Source organism: Camelus dromedarius, chromosome 6, assembly GCF_036321535.1.
Source record: "Camelus dromedarius isolate mCamDro1 chromosome 6, mCamDro1.pat, whole genome shotgun sequence".
Taxonomy (NCBI): domain Eukaryota; kingdom Metazoa; phylum Chordata; class Mammalia; order Artiodactyla; family Camelidae; genus Camelus; species Camelus dromedarius.
In genome coordinates, this window is record NC_087441.1 from 54,581,637 (window position 1) to 54,599,327 (window position 17,691).

Below are 17,691 nucleotides of genomic sequence, written 5' to 3' on the forward strand. Positions count from 1 at the left end.
GTTAAATTTGTTTTTTGAGGATCTGGTAGTCAGAGCTCAGATTGATGATGGTGATTCCAGAGAAGAAGGATTTAGTTCTGAATAAAGAGCTCTAATATATTTAGAGCTACTTGAGGATGGAATGGCAACCTGGGGAGAGAGTGTGCTGCCTGCTACAGAAGGGCTTCCAGTGGAAGTCCTGTAGCCACTCAGCAGAGATGCAATAGAGGGCTGGAACACTGGATGACAGATAGGATGAGGTGACTTGAGATTGATGGTATTAATCTACCCTATGTTCAGAGATAAATTGTAAGTGAATGCATACAGAGAACAGAAGAGAATAAACCAATTGTCATCCGTTCCTTTTATGTTACCTGTTATCCATAAATATTATCCTTTGATTTGCAATTGCACAATTTTGGCCTATGATGGTTAATTAATAGCCAAGACAATCTATTTATTTATGAAAAAAAAAAAGAAAACCCTTGTGTAGACTTATGCATTCTGAAATATTAACAATACATGGGACTCACTTATTAACTTATTTAACAATTTTTTGAGGGGCCCATTCTATTTAAGACACCAGTGATACAGTGTTGATAAGGAAAGACAATGTTTCTACTTTCGGGGAGCTGAGTTCTGGCCAGAGAAGACAGACATCAAACAATAAATAAGTAGAAAAATTTCAAAACTCACTGGTAAGTGAGGGTAATAGACTACAAGTAGACAAAAATAGAAGCAGAGAAACCAGTTAAAAGGCTATTGCAATATTACAGTTTAAAAAGTTTGGAAAAAACTGATTTCCAGCACACTGGCAGACCAGATAATCAGGAGGAAAAAAACCCTCTTGTTAACGCAACCAAAATATAAAGTATCTATAAACAAGTAAATAAATAGGTAACTAAAATATGTAAAAAACCCATTTGGAGAGAATTATAAAACTTTTTAAAAAGCCCTTAAAAAGGTTCTAAAGAACTGAAGAAGTATATGATATTTTTGATGGAAAGGCTGAGTATGTTAAAGATGAACTCTTCCCAAAACTGGCTTATAAATTTAATGCAGTTAAAAAAAAAACTGAAAGAATCTTTACAGAAAATTGAAAACTATTTAAAATGTATATAGAAGAATACAGGGACAATAATAGCCAAGATTCTCTAGAAGCAGATTTAGGTGAAGCTTGCTATACAAAACGTCAAGAAATTTTATTATAAAGCTATAGTTATATGATTAAGATAACACAGTACCTGGTATAGGAAATAGACAATGGAAGAAAATGGTCTAAAAGTAAATCCTCTCACAAAAAATAAATACATAAAAATAAAAATAGACTCTTACATGTAGGAGACTTGATTTGTTACACTACCAGTCACTAGAAATGAGTAAACACTTCAGGAATTGTGCTGGAATGTATATATTTGTTCAAAATGAATAATGAAATTAAATCCCTACAGATGCCATTCACAAAACTTGCTTTACAAAATGTTAAATATTTAAATGTAAAAGGCAAAACTTTAAAAGTTTTAAAGGACAATATAGGAGCATACCCTTGTGATTCATTGCTTGGAAAGATGCTCTTAAAAAAGACTCAAAAGGTCCAAACTCAAAATGAAAATATTCATAAATTCAACTTAATTAAAACATGTTTTTATCATCAGAAGATGCAAAAAAACTAGTAAAAGAACAAGATCTGAACTGAAATAAAGTATTTACAACATTATATCAAAGAGAAGATTATAATGTGGAAAATATAAAACTTCTACAAATAATTATAAGACAATCAATAAAAAGATGCTTAAATGCCCAAATATGCATTTCAGAGAAGAGGCAACATGAAGGGACATGAATATAGGAAAAGATGATTGACCACATTAGTAACCAGAAAAAAAGTAAATTTTGTATCACAAGAAGATGCGTCTTCCTTATATTCTTCAGATGGGCAAAAATTTAAAAATTAGATAGTAATTAGTATTGGTGAGGTAGTGAAGCAACAGTTACTCTCCTCTACTGTAGTGGGAATGTAAGTCAGCACAAACATGTAACAGTTTGGCAGAATACATTGCATTTGAATGTGTGAAAACCTCAGGACTTCGTTCTTACACTCTGCATACTTCGGGGAAACTCTAACACATTCACCATAGACTTATTCCAAGAATGTCTGTAGCAGCACTGTTTTTAATTCAAGATGAGAACAATAAAACATCAAGAAAAATTTGGAAGCCATCTAAATCTTCAAACAAATTATAATCAATATGTACAGTGTGAGATGGTAAAACGGTGCACAGCAGTAAAAGTGAATGAAGTACAAATTCACACTCTATCACACACAAATCTCACAAACAAGATACCGAGGAAGGATGCAGATTGCAGAAGAATATATACTGTACAACTCCACTTATGAAACGCTCAAAACCATCAAAACTAAACAATGTATTAAAATACATATAGAGAAGAAAACTTTTTAAAAAAGCAAGACATGATGAACATACGATTTAGGATACGGGTTACGTTTGGGAGAAGTGGAGGTCAATTTGCTTAGCAATGTATTCAAGGTACTCAAGTGATATTTTTCGGTTTCTGAAGCTGGATGTTAATTGAAAAATAATTTTTAAGCTTTACATATACATTTTATGCATTTCTCCTGTAAAATAGTCCATAGACATTGAAACAAACAAAAATAAATGACTGTAGTTTATAATGTTAGCAATGGCAATGGACAGGATGGACAGATTTGATGTATGGTGCTGTTGCAGATAAGATTTTATGAATGGGTTGCATGTGCAAAATGAGTTCAGAAGTGATAGAAAATGAATCCCAGGTTTTTGACTTGAAAAAACAGAGGATAGGTTGCCATTGATTATTCAAATGAGGAATGTGTTTACCCGAAATAAGATTTGTGATCTGCAGATGTCATTTTTTAGGTGTGTAATAGGCATCTCCAAGATGTTAAGTTGGCAGTTGGGTATATGAATTTTGAGATAAGGAGATATATCAGGGTCGGTGATGCAAATTTAGGAGTCAAGGGCAGATGGAGGGTGTTCATATGAAACCATGGGGCTAGTTGTAATCACTTCAGTAAAGTGAGACTGAAAGGGAAGAGGGTGTATTGTCAAGGTTCTCCAACTATTCAAGGATGATGTATGACATATGTTCATTTTAATGGTCCTTGGGATATTTTAATACCTTATTTTGGTCAATCATAATTTTCTTGATATGTGATTTATTTGAAATAACTTAAATTATGTTTTTGGAATAGGCAGACTATACATACGTTAAATAAACAGGCAAATCGGTTTTTTGTTTGTTGTTTTTTGCCTCACTTCAGTCCTTCATTCTGTCACTAAATTGCCTCAGGCATGGAAAAACGTACCTTAGAATTTTATTTTACTGATCTTTTCACTGCTTTTATGTAAGGTCTACTAAAACGAGTCCCAGATTCTAGATAGATATTAAAGAAGTTATCCATAACTACACTTATATATCCTCGTACAAATAACCATTTTTCAAAACTTATTGTCATTCTTTCTGGCTTTTGTTTTAGAAGAACAATGAAACTTTATTTGTGAGAACTACTGAGAAATAAATCTGAGCAACCAGCATAAATATAATGTCAGATATTTGTTCAACGAATTTTTCATTCATCATGGTTTGTTTAAATACAATTCTGAAAACAATTCAAAGACCTAAATACAGGCAGATTGTGTTTCTTCTGGTATTTATGGCTTTGCTTTATTCTACTTCCTAAAATACAGCAATGACATTGAAAGATACATGGTTGTAACGATGAGGGCTTTCCTTTCGGTGAGTATTGTTATTGTTTCTCCATTTTTTTAAAAGCTGGATTTATTTTTGTTTTCCCACAATAGCCTTTCATTTTCTAAGAGTTCATCAACTTTAGCAACTTGCTTTTCCTAAAATAGTCAAATTCATCACAGTCGTTCTCTCTATGCCAACAAACAGTAACTTCTTATTGCAGAACAGTTCTTAGTTCTTTTACATAGTTACAGACTAAAATTCCAATTCTGGTTTTCTTCCTTTTTCTGACTAAGGTCATATGTTTATAGTAGAAATAGACTGTAGGATGATAGGATTTGTCCTTCTAAATGTCCTCCACAACATTTGTCTGTATATTAGAAGGCAAATTGATGGTGCCAATATCTGGAAAATTAATAAAACTAATATTCTATTTAAAATGTGGATTGATCTCATGCATTTAATTTCTCTTCTTCCAATAACCTCACCAAAATGACTGCAAAGGAGTAAAACATTTTTAAACCCTCAAAGAGAATGGGAAACAGAGAAATAGCAGCAGCTGAGATTCAGGCAGAACAACTTCAGGGGGAGTCAGAAGGGAAATGGAAGAGTATTTCCTTCATGAAGGAAGCCTCCAGCTAAATGTCTGGACAGAGGGAGAACAAGACGCCAGTCAATACACGCACAGCATCCTAGAAAGCCCAGCAACTGGAGACAGCAGGTACTGTGGAAACTAGAAATTACTGAAAATGGAGGGTTGCTTAAAAGGATGCATACGGGATCTGTCCTCCTTCTCTACCTTCAAAAACAAGGAAAACAAATCACATGTATATTTTCAAGAAAAACTAACTCACAGTGACCCTGACTATGGGGACACTAAGAGCAGTGAAGCAATGAGGTGAGGACCAGAGCTCAATACAAGGATGCCAAGAGAGTCTGAAAACATAATGGTGGGACCGTGTGGTCCCAGACCTCCAGCCACAGGGATATGCTTCCTGGGAAGGAGGCTGAGGAGTCTTCTTTTCAGAAACTGAATGGCTGAGAGTGGGGAGCAGGAATCTCAATATCGATGTCTCCCAGTGGAAAACCCAACTCACTGATTAATCACTGTAAATGAAGCACGTCAAGCAAATTCTATCTATACACTAAGAGCTTCAATGACCTTTTTTGGTCTAACCTTCAAATATAAATGAATAACTAAGGATCAAAGGACACTTGATTAGTCTCATATGAAAGAAAGAGATCAAAGCAAGCACACTAGAAAAACAATGATGAGAGGAGAAGGACAGTGACTATCTCAGTTATAAAAGGACACGTTACACCTATGGAACAAGAGCAGAATGCCATGAAGACAGAGCAGCCAAAGAGCAAGGAAAAGCCCTTGGAAATATTAACCAAATTAAAATTCCAACAGAAAGTTTGGAAAACAAAGGCGAGGGAATCTCCCAGAATAAAGAATGAAAATGAAAGGCAAAACAGCTGGAGTAGAAAAAACAAAATAATCAGAGTTAACTCTGAAGGTCCAACATCTAATTCAATAGCATTTCAGAACATAACAGAAAGGAAGTGATTTAAAAATTATTTTTAAAAAACAGCAAGTACAACACCAACACCAACAGCAAGAAACTAAGACCATGATTGGAAGTGCTCATTGAATACCTAAGACAATTATTTTATAAATGCACACCATTTTGCATTGTCCTGAAATTTCAGTGCTCCAGATACAAGGAGTAAAGACTCATGATTCCAAGAGGGTGTGGGAATAGGTCACATAAAAGGGAACAGGAAAAAGGTCCAGCTTCTGAATTCTCAGCAGGAAACCCTAGATATCAAGCACACTAAAGTCTGAGGGGGAAGTGATTGTCAACAGGGAATTCTACAATCAACTGAATAGGTGAGTATGAGGAAAAAGAAAAGGTAGAGTGTTCCAGGAAGAAATTTTGCAAGGGGGGAAAAAAAGAAGCTGATAGATTATGTGATAATTTTTAAGTTTCATATTTAAAATTTATAATTTTATCAGTTTAAAAATTATATTAAAGGGTTTTGAAAGGTTTGATAAACTGGAAAAGTTAGGTTTAATTACATAAAAACCATGCATGTAAATAAAAAAAGAAATTATCAACTCCAGGAGTAATAAGAATCGTACAAGAAAGGATAGTAGATAATTAGATCAGGAATGAGAACATAATCATAAAAATATAAAAACTGACTTACAGATTAAAGGTTGTAATATGAGCAGTTTGAGCAGTTGGGTAAAAGGGACTTCGCGCGCTTGTGTGGGCGGATTGTATCATGATCTCATTTACCATAACACAAAGTCAAAAATAAACATAAACTTTAATTAATTCATAGCAACGTACGAAAATTACATCAGACCTATGTCTGGTATTATGTATTTGTCAGTATTGTGTCTCTGGGGTGACAACCTGGGGGAAGACGAAGCCTGAGGAGGGACAGCAGGGTTATTTTTTAATTAGACTTTTTGTACAGTTTAATGGTTTTGAATTATGTGAGCCTATTGCTTGGATCAAAATTTTACAAATTACTAAAAGAAAGAATGAAGAGAGCTTTCATGAGCTAATAATCAGGGTTCCCTTATTGCTGTCTCTGTGTTTCCGTGAATATAAACCGGCCAAAAATGTCCCAGTTTGCGAAGCAGCATCCGCGATATTTGCTCCTGAGCACTTCACGTGGCAGATCTGAAAACTAAATAGCTACCATTAGAAGTACTTCCACTGCCCCGGAGGAAGTAATAACAACACTAACACTAAACAATGTTGTAACATGCCCATTCTAAACTGCGATTTTATTGGGAATTAAATATTTATGTTTCTATATATCAAACGATATACTACATTGTCAGTAACGTCATTTTTTTATTCTTAGGAAGACAATGACAAATACACGTCCATCTCAGCAGCTCCCTCTTTGAATGAAAAAAACTGGGTCCCTTTGCCAGTTCTAGCTAATACAGTGAAATGCTAAATCCATCCTTCTAGTGGGCCTAACTAAAAAACAAATTTTAGGCTAACTCAAAAAATGATGTCCATATTTACCTCCTTGGATGAAGAAAGACTGGCATTTATACTCACAGATGAGGGTACATTAATTCAGCAGCTACTTGAAAGCCCTCAGGCTATTTCCAAATGACTAGTAAAATTGTTTACTACGTGAACCTGCCATCCTTGCCATTTTATAAAGGTATTTCAATAATCCGTATCAACTTTTCCTCCTTTGGACCCTCCCCCCAAAATGAGTTTTCTTATGTTTCCTGAAATTTCAACATCAACTAAAAAAATACCATTTGGTGTAGAAAATGCAAGCATTCTTTATTTAGTCTCTGCGCCTAATGAGAGGTAGTGAAAAATCTGGGCTATTTCTGAATCCCATGGAATTATTATCCATCTAGAAACTGACTGCCCTGAGTCACAGCTCAGTTCAGACCACTCACCCAGTCATTTCATTATTTATAGTAAATAATAGGCCAGTGACACAGTGTGAATAGCATAGCTTGTGAAAGTATCCTTTTTTGGTATGTTTTAAGAAGTAGATGAACAAAGGCCGTTCTAACAACAGGCTATTTGGGGCTATAAATATTTGTTAACACCTACTGCAAAACACGTAAAAGGAGAAAAGAAATGTCATTCCCTTAGTTAACTCAATGTGCATATTAAACTTTAGAATCCTATGGGACTTAAAATCAGGATCTTTTATCTGTAGTTCAAACTAGTGTTAAATCAGTCAGTGGACTTAAGTTAAAATGAAATTCAGGGAAGCAGTTAACTGATATTAATATTCAACTGATGAAGCTGCAGGCTGAATAAGATTGGCAGTTTGAAAAGTCTAAAGGTTTAAAATGTGTTTTAATTTCCATTAGATTCACTTACACGTTCATGTTACAAGAATATCCTAGTCTGGAAAATATTTGATCCATTAATTCTCCTTTCAAAATATAATGAAATGAATGAATTACTAAAAGTTAAGAAGTGAAAATTATATGTGACTTGAGTTTTTACATTTGCCAAACCAGCTTCTGCAAGAAAGAAAACTAGTAAACTTTTTTTTGGTCAGAAAAGTGAATTGATTCCTGGAGCAGAGGAATTCTATCATTTTCCTCCAGAAACTAAATATGAAATGGTAAAAAATGAAAATTTGGGAATTTCAAGGTCTCTCAAGCTTTCTTGGCATCAAATCCCAGTCAATAACTTTGTGTATTATATCTCTGGTGTATCCAAAAAGAATATGAAACCTCCTTTGTGCCCCCACTGTTTAAAATTTTCACCACCATTAGTTTCAAACGAGGCTCTCAAAACAACCAACTTTTTGTCGTGCTTCTGATTTATGTGACATCGTAGCTTTCTGATAGTAGCTGAGCCTTCTTTATAAGGTAGAAAAAATATATATATACATATGAAGTGTCTAAAAACTAAAACCTATTTACATTATATATAAAATATATATAATCAGTGCACTAAAACTAAAATCTAATTAATCTGTTGGCTCTTTACTGTAGTTATAATAATTGATTTTATTACAAGAGCATATTTTTAGTGGTGAAAATAATTCTTCTAAAAAATATGGTTATGTCAGTGACTACGTTATTTTTAAATGACCTTGGTTTTGACCTCCAGTGTTCGAAAGAACAAAGAGACTCTTTCCAAGATGTTCTTTAGGAAATATTCATGATGTACTAGGTAAGAGCAATTATACGATGCTATTCTTTTTACAAAGAAGGAAAGTGACATGCCAGAAGGCTAATTTTAGTTTCTTCCCAGAATCTTATAATTAAATGAAAATCTGACTTCTAACTAGATATTAATAAACTAGGCTTCTTTAGGAAATTCATGTTCCCAACTTACTCTTTCTTCCATGATGCCATTTGCCTTCCTAAGAAATGTCTCTGATTTTAAATGCTGTGTTTCATATTTTAACAAGCCAAAGAAAACAGATACCATTGTGTTTTATGTAAACTGTCGTGCTAATGGGCCACGTGCAGCTGCCAGGCAGGCTACAATCTCAGGGCTGGGGACAGTGTGAATATTGTGTGGTGCAGTATAAATTGTACGTGAAAAACCAACTAGTGCAAATATTCACTGAGATAATAGAATAATAAGTTTTCGGAGCTGTAACCATCTGGGCTCGTAACCATCTGGGCTAATGGGTTTGCCAAGTTTTCACCAGTAACAATTCTTTCATTATTTTAATTGCAGACCCTAGATTTTGAAGGATTTAAAACAAGTAGAGAAGCTGCAATTTATACTGTTATTCTCTAATACTGAAAATCACGTGGGGTTTTAATTTATGAAAAACTCTGTGTCACTAGATTTGAAGACTCAGGCTGGGAATTAATGAATTAGTCCCATTCCCTCACTCCATAGGTGACAAAAGTCATGCCAGTATCATATGAGGGCTGTTCCAGGTTGCACAGCTGAAGAAGTTGCACTGGAGACAGAACCAATAGAAAAGGGAAATTGGTTTGAGAAAGCACAATCTGACCTCTCCTTGGCACTTTTTCCTCAGCATCCCACCTTTAATGTTTGTGGTCACCCTTGTCCTTTCCAACCCCAGTTCTTCCAGGCTCCCTGTGCTGGGCAAAGGTTTTAATGAATTGCCAGATATTGAAGATGCTCAACCCAGTGCTCTCACTCTATCTCACTCTTGATATTCAGACCTATGTTTCCTGTTCTTTATTCAATACCACACACTCATAGACCTTTAGGTCTTCACTTGACCTACATGTTTATCAATAACACCATCCTTCCTCTTTTCAAGGCCTCTTCAAGGAGCAACTCAAATCTCATCTTCTGTGAAACATCTCTTGAGTTCCATCCCCAGTCACGTCCAGGTAGAAATTATGTGCTGTTTCCTGTGCTTATGTTACAAGTCATAGCAGGTGGCCTCTTTTCTGATTGGCTGTTCATGAGTGTCTGTCCAACTAGACTGAAAGAATCCCAAGGCTCAGAAAATTATCTGATTTCTCTTCGTAATTCCATTGGCTGCACAGGTCTGGCCTCCATGTGCCTGTCACACAAGGCTTTGTATGTGGTGTGTAATGATGACCTGCTCCAAATACTAAAAGCATCCATTACCCAATTTTATTCAGAGTCTACTATTCAAAGTAAGCATAAACTTTAGCTACATTTGTGCATTTCTTACAGCTAAATATTTTAATTAAAATATAGTACAAAATGGTAGCTTCAGAAAATCTTGTCTTTTGCTAGTAAATTAACTAGCAAACGTCATTATTCTGATGGAAAAATACAGTCCTTTTATGAAAAATTGTAGCAGACAAAGATACTATAAAAATAACATTGTTAATACAACACTGTTGTATATGTCAAACTTATAGCAAGTTGAAAATATAAAGCACTATGGATGACTGATTTTCAACATGATCTTTCTCATTATTGTTTCAAAGCCCGCATCCTATTGGGCACAAGGAGAGAAAAATTCAACAGAGATGTATCTGTAAAACAATCTACTAGATGCTGCAGAGAATACAGGAGTAGGACACAACTTCCTACACTGCCAAGTGAGTTTAATGAACATCTTACATGTTTGCAACAAGTTGTTAATATACTCTGGTTGCTTAGAAATGAGATATTGGCATAGATAGAGAGGAAGTACAGTGTAACAGTTCTAAGTCTGGGATTTGCTGTCCGTTGGGTCTGAATCTTTACTCTGCCAATTGCAGCTATGTGACCTTGGGCAAGTTAATTAACCTCTTTAAACTCCAATTTTCTCATTAAAAAATAGAGCTAATAATAGAACCTATTTTATAAAAGTCATTACAATGGTTACATAGAATAATACATAGACACTACTTGGTACCACTCTTAGGAAATAGTAATCATAAATGAAATTAACTGACACTGCTGTCATTGTGGAGTGGTTGTTACTGGAATTAAGGTCATAGAAATTTAAGAATAGAAGGGATCTTACTGATAATTTGAAAATAAATCCCTTATTTTACAGTTTAGGAAACTGAAATTTAGAACAACTGTGAGTCTTGCTCAAGTTTGTTTATGTAGTCATGGTTAAACTTGCATAGCTTCCACGTGTCCAGAATTGCAGCTCAGTGTTCTTTATATTCTTCACTGAAATGACGATTAAAATTATTTTCGACATAGTTGATTTGCCATACACAAAACCATTTTTTACTTCTAGAATTATTTTCTTTGTGATGGCTTACTTGGGTGAAGAAAAGTGGCAGAAAACTAACGACCATGATATTTGGGCAAATGTATGAAAATTGTTTGAAGTTCTTTAGTTCACATTATGTTTTTCATTGTCATTCTCCCTGTAATACCCACCTCCAAGAACATGTTATCTCTTGCCAAACAAGTAGAAAAACTCATCTGTGTCTGTAGTCATTTGCACTCAGAGATAGGTCCACATACATGTTTACTTAAGGATGCTGTTCTAGCCCCCACCCCTCCAGAACAGTCCCTAACCTGTAGTCAGTTTCAGCTGTAGGCACATCAGTGGCCAGAATTTGACCACTGGCTCTGATTCTGGAAAACTTTCAAATTTCTTATTTTAACTGATTGGTAAAATGCAAGATTAGATTTCAAAGAATTTTTTGCTATGTACATTAGCTACTTTAGTCAACCAACATTGTTTTAATATCTTTTTTGGTCAATTAATTTTAGAAAGTGCTCATATTTATTTTTGTCTGGGCAGTAATATTAAATATATGCACTGAATTTAAGTGTGCAGATGAGTGAAAATACTTTAATTATATGCACTTCAATTTTTCTATTCAGATTACAGTATTCTTAGCAAAGCAATGTATAATTCAGGTCCCAAGAGAAAAATGGTTGAAGAATATCTAGGATATGTTACAAATATTCTGGTTTAAATCAAATTGCATGTATATTTCTGCACCTAGCTTTTTACTCATTTATAAAAATGATTTCTCTGTAATTATAATTTTAATGTCTGCATAATGTTATAGAATATGGATTGCCATATTTCTTGTTTTTGTAGGATATTTAGGTTGCTTACAATATTTTACTGCTATAACTAATGTTTTAATAAGTATATTTAAATAAAAGTCTTTTTTATATTTCAATTTTTAAATAACATCATAAAAATATAATTACTAGGACAAAGAATATAAACATTTAAAGCTTATTATTTTTGTCAACTTGGATAGTGCTCCTGATTTAACAGCTGATCAAAAAAGTAAAATGCTGTTTCTCACTGTGCTTTTTACTTGCATATCTTTCATTATTAATAATGAAATATTATTTAAATATTATTTAAATATTCTGTATTTCATTAGTCATTGTTTGTAAATTAATGAATACTTTATAATTCATTCATGAACTATGCCCACTGAGATTTTTTATTTTTCTTTAACTTATTTTTCTATTATTTTGTTTTTTAAAACGTGCTTTAATAATTTGTTCTGTTTAGCTATTTACTCATCTTATGCCAAATTACCTTACCAAAAGTTGTTTGTTTATGTGAATTTTAGGATTCATTTTTAAATTTCCTAAAGAGATTTCCTATTGGGATTTTGGTTGAAATTAAGTTAAATATATAAACAAATCTGGAAGTAATTTTTTTTTCAATCTGCCCATTCAATAATTTGTTTACTCATCCCATTAACCCAAGCAAAATATTGTAGGTCTCAGTCATTTCTTGTTAAGGGGATTCTTAGTAATATTTCACATTTGTTCCTGTAAATAAAGTCATTTTTTCCACTATAATTTCAAATTGGATATTACATGTAAGGAAATCTTTGGATTTAGACTAGATTGTATTCACACAGTTTATTTGACTCAAAAACTCTATTTCTTTTTTTTTTTTCCAGTTTATTTTCTTAGGTTCTCCATCTACAAGTCCTTTCTTTCCTTAGCCCATGACAGACTTTGCACGCTCATCTGCTCTTTCAATGGTGCACGTATCAGTATGGTGAACAAACTGAGACGGACTCTAATTCATTTCAATAGAAAAATACATCTACAATGACATTTTTCCCAAAACATGCCTTTCCTCATTCCTCCATCAATAACTTAGTCCTCTGAAATCTGAGCTGCATCCTGCCTAACATTGCTTAAACTACTTTTTTCAGTCTCGTATTTATTTTCAGTATATTCACATGCTAATCAATGTTATAGGAACAGGATGAAAATAGCTTGCTATGTCACCAATGATTTCCCAATAATCAAGTTAGTTAATTATTTAATTCATAATAATCATTTGTTGAATTCCAACGAGCACTCTTAAGCCACACCATACTTTTAGAACTTAACGCAGTTTTCTTCATCTTCTTCATTACGGAGTTCTGTCTCTTTGGTCATCCCACTCGTTTCTACATTCTTCCGCTACACCTCTCAGTGAGCTTCAGGCAACTGGGATGGCTCATCTTCCGCCCACTGTTTAAATATTATGATTTCCATGAGGGTTAATTTGTTTCTCATTACTACCCCTTCTTTTTTTTTTTTTTTTTTTTGTACTTTCCTCTTGAGCAATCCAAACTGTTTCACAGTCTCCAATGTGATCCTTACATGACTGACTCCCAGAGTTACATATTAGCTCTCACCTCTTTCTAGAACTGCATTCCTAACTATGTACTTGTCACTTCTACCTAGATGTTCAGCAAAAATGTTTAATCAGTCCAAAATGAGATTTGTTTTCAGTTCCTCAAAATCATCTTCCTTGTTGATCATTCTTTATTTGGGGTAATGGCATCATGGTGATACTAGATACTAATGATATTTTATAATAATAATAGTGATATAACAATAACAACAAGAAACATTTTATTCAACACTTACTATATTCCAGGCACATGTTAAAGAACACTGCATATAATAATTTGTCAATCCTCTCACAATCTTACGAGGTAGAAACAGTTATTATTCCAGTTTACAAGTAAGAAAATTTAGGCACAAAGAGTTTGAGCAATTGCCCAAGGTCACATGGGTACATAAAAAGTGGTGAAAACAGTTTTATGGTCTCATCTCACTTCAAACTTTGTTGTTTGGGGTTTTATTTTTTTCTTTTCTTTTCTTTTCTTTTTTGAACCACAATCCTACTCTTCCTAGCTAAACACACCACAGTCATCCCTGATTCACTCTTTCCTCTTATATCACTAAATAATTTACCAAGGCCAGTCAGTTCTGTCTCTTATATATCCTCAGGCAATGTCCTTCTCATCACCTTTACTGTCCTTCTTTTTTTTCAAGCAACCACTAACTCTTAAAGCATACCATCTCCAATGTTTTATTGCCTCCATGATGCTTTTAATACAGTCAGGCATGATTCCATCATTGTTATGTTTAAAATCTCTCCATGACTTTTTGTTCTCTACAGGATAAAATTCAGAATCCTCAGCAAAATCCTTTTCTTTTCTAAAGTTGTCTTATGTTTCCAGACATTTCCCACTTGCTCCTCAACCTTACCCCAAATATATGCTCCTAGTCATACCAAACTACTTGTCCTCACCTTAAAAAAAAAAAAAAAAAAAAAAAAAAAAAATATATATATATATATACACACACATCTGTGTGTATGTGTTGTTTGTGTGTGTATTTGTGTATTTGTGTGTGTGTATATACATATGTACATATATACATATACACATGTATATGGATCTAATGAATGTATACATATATACACATGTATATCCATTGGGCTAAGATTGTGTCTTATTCATCTGTATTTTTTTTTTCTCTTAACAAAATACAATACCCCACACGTGGCAGCTGTTAAGTAAGTTTTGGCTGAACACATGAATGAATGAAGAAAACAATGAAGGAAGAAAGGAATTAAAAGCTTTCAGGTAAGCATATTTTATGACTCATGATATTCACTAATTTGGTGCAGCATCTCTCACAGCTGAAAGAGCAGGACTGTGTACGACTCAGGAGTCAGCCAGAATTCTGGAAGGGGTGCATTATACTCAGCTCCCTGAATATTCATGGAATAGAACGAGGAAAACCTTTAGCAAGTCCATACTCCAAGTAATGCCATTTTCAAGTGATTCTAGGAGTGAAGTATACATATTTATACTTCTGTCCGTTATACAGTGATTTCCCCATACTTTCTCAGCTCACTGAATTCCAGGGGCTTGCTCTCCCCTTGAGGCAGTTTGCATATGCTGGTCCCATTGTTTTAACAAGTTAAATGGATTCCAAATTCATCATCAGGGTTGGAACAGAGAAGAACATGTTACATTTGCAGAATGGTGGCCCCTTTTAACAGTAATTTGAGAGTGGTCATGGGGTACAAATCACCACATTTGACGAGAGAGCTGTCAGTGTCAAATGACAATATTAGACCTGTGGTTCAATGGGCCACACGTGTCAGGGAGTAAGCGGCGAAGAAGCAATCAATATGCCTGTTAGAATCACTTCACCAATACTAAAATAATTTTGAGTATAATTCACCTTAGTTCTAGTTTTTTATTTGAATTTCTAGCCTACTGATCTATTGAATATGCATTTTAATGTGAACCTTACTAAATCACACTTAGGAAATGAAGGCATATAAAAATTCTAAGTACAAAGAAAAAAGAAACTAAAAGTAAGCCAAATCAATTGACTTTCTTAATTATTTTCTTACTGCAAGATATTTTTTAGACTGAACAAAATCATCACTCAAAAAAAACAAGGTTTTCTGTATATAACTAAACAACGCAGCAGTGACTCAAGCCATTGAGCTGCACAAACATCTGTTGGGTAAAATGACAGCATCTAAATCATAGATCAGCTAGGACAAGAGAAATAAAACTTTTGGGCTAGATCAGTTGCTTGATAAATGTATCCTACTTTTCTTAAATGTTAACTTTTGATAAATGGCCAGGCTTTGCCATGACTTTGCTTTGACATTTATCTCACAGTGACCATTATCTTGTGACAATAATCTATTTCTTTCTGTTATCTTGCAGCTCATAATTGTTAAGTCTTCTTACTGAAGATTTCCTGTCAATTTTGTAATTTATGACACATAGGCCCAAACTCCCCAAAAAGTATTTTATGCATATGGCTTATAACTAAAATTTAAACAAAATAATAGACCTATAGCAGTTTTGTGGCTTTTTATGTACGTAACCTCTCTAGGAGAAATGTTACAGAAAGCAAAACAAATGCTAATGTTTTTTAAAAACTCAAACTTTATTAAACTGCATATAAATTCCTCAGAAAGTTCATGGACTTGCAGCTCAAAGGGACACAACAATATTTGGCACATTACCATATTGATCACACCCATTGTATTAGATGGAGTAGCTGCATTGCCAATTCCTTAGAAAACTGAGCAAGTTGCCAGGAATTTGTAACCATTGGTATTCCCCTTACTAAGCATATTTTTTTTCTTCCCTAAGTGCTACTGCTCTTGTGTCTACAGAGGCTTCCCAGAGCACACTAGAAACAGCGAAATTGCAGGGCAAATCTTCTAAGAGATTTAGATAGTTTAGACTGTTCTTTTTAAAACTTTGTTAAACTCAACAACCTGACAATGAATTGTACTACTAAGGCCTGCACTAGCCTCCATGACCATCCAATTTAATTGTTCTATTTTATAGATGAGGAAACTAAAGTCCAGAAATTTTTTACAACGTGCCCAAGGCTACTCAGATAGAGAAGAAGAACCTTCATGTGAAACTTACAACGATTCCAGAAATATCTAATTCAGCATTCTTTCTACTAACCAGTATTCTTAGAAGGCACACGGAACACTCGCTAAAAATATAGATTTCTTGATCCCTACTCCAAACTTGGGGTGACGGCCAAAGAATCTACATTTTTACAGTCTAGAAGATTCTGATGTCTAGAGGGTTGTGATGTAGCTGTTCTAAGAACATATTTTGAGAAGTACTGTTCTATACCAACTCTCATCATGAATATATGGTCATCTTCCTCATTGCTTTGGCTGGTACAGTAGATTTCTCATTAGTGGGATTTCCTAACCATTCAGCTTTAAAAATATCTAATGGAGACTGAAGTTGGAGTGGGTGGAGTGGGGTGTGTGTGTGTGTGTGTGTGTGTGCGTGTGTGTGTGTGTGTGCATGTGCGCCTGTGTGCATACATAAGCGGAGGTGAAAGCTAAAGATGAAGAATGGTTTTGGTAGAACTTTGGTCTCAAACAAGTCAAGAGCATCACAGAAAATAAATCAAATTGGTCTAAGACCCAGACATTTTTATACAATCCATCCTCTACATCCACAGATTCTGCATCCTTGGATTCAACCAACCATCAACCAAACTCCACAGATGCAGAACCCGGGGATATGGCGAGCATTCACGAATTTTTGTATCTGCCAGGGGTTCTGGCCCCAATTCCCTGCAGATAAGGAGGAACAACTGTATGTTAGAACTACTTTTACATATGTATTTTTTTTGGAATGTAGGTGAGTGGGTACGTTGGGAGCCAAAGAAAGATTATGTAAAAGTTGAGGCCACTGCCAACTTCTACCACAGAGAACAAGATGACTGCTAAAAGCCCCTTATTCTATTGATGCCATCTGCCCTCACTTTTTCATTGCCGCCCTTACCATTCACTGATACATCAGTCACGTCCTATTTGTACAGTACCTATGTGGTATGATCAACCCTCAGTATCACTTTCGACTTGATCCTGTCCTATGCTCCCTGTGACCTCCACTCAGCACTCATCCTCATCAGACATGCCCTGTTGAAAGAGCCAGCTCATAGATAACTTGTTTCCCAGAGAGTCATGAGATTATAGGTCAAATGCCATGATAATCACATTAAGAGTGAGGTGCAGAATGAGTTTCCTATCATAGACAGCTGGTATGGACAAGCAACTTCTCCACCAGGGGTTGGCTTGAGCTAACAAAAATATGGGACAACCGTTCCTCTTCAATGCTGGTATTTCTGGATCTCAAACCCCAACTCTCCTATGCACTTTGGCAGCAGTTGTGCCATTATAAGTTCTAAATGGATCTAAATATGTGGCAACCCTGAAACTGTAACCAAGAGTTTGTTG

The 17,691-nt window shown here is 34.7% G+C and overlaps 1 protein-coding gene and 1 long non-coding RNA gene across 2 annotated transcripts in view; one reads left to right on the forward strand and one right to left on the reverse strand.

Moving 5' to 3' along the window:
- The window catches only part of FUT9 (fucosyltransferase 9), a 161,951-nt gene that overhangs the window by 101,404 nt on the left and 42,856 nt on the right, over positions 1 to 17,691 (reverse strand). The gene's annotated exons all lie outside the window — the stretch shown is intronic.
- LOC135321591 (uncharacterized) lies at positions 10,235 to 16,371 on the forward strand. The gene is made up of 3 exons (XR_010381459.1): positions 10,235 to 10,261; positions 14,448 to 14,524; positions 16,268 to 16,371. It is a non-coding gene; the product is annotated as an uncharacterized LOC135321591 (long non-coding RNA).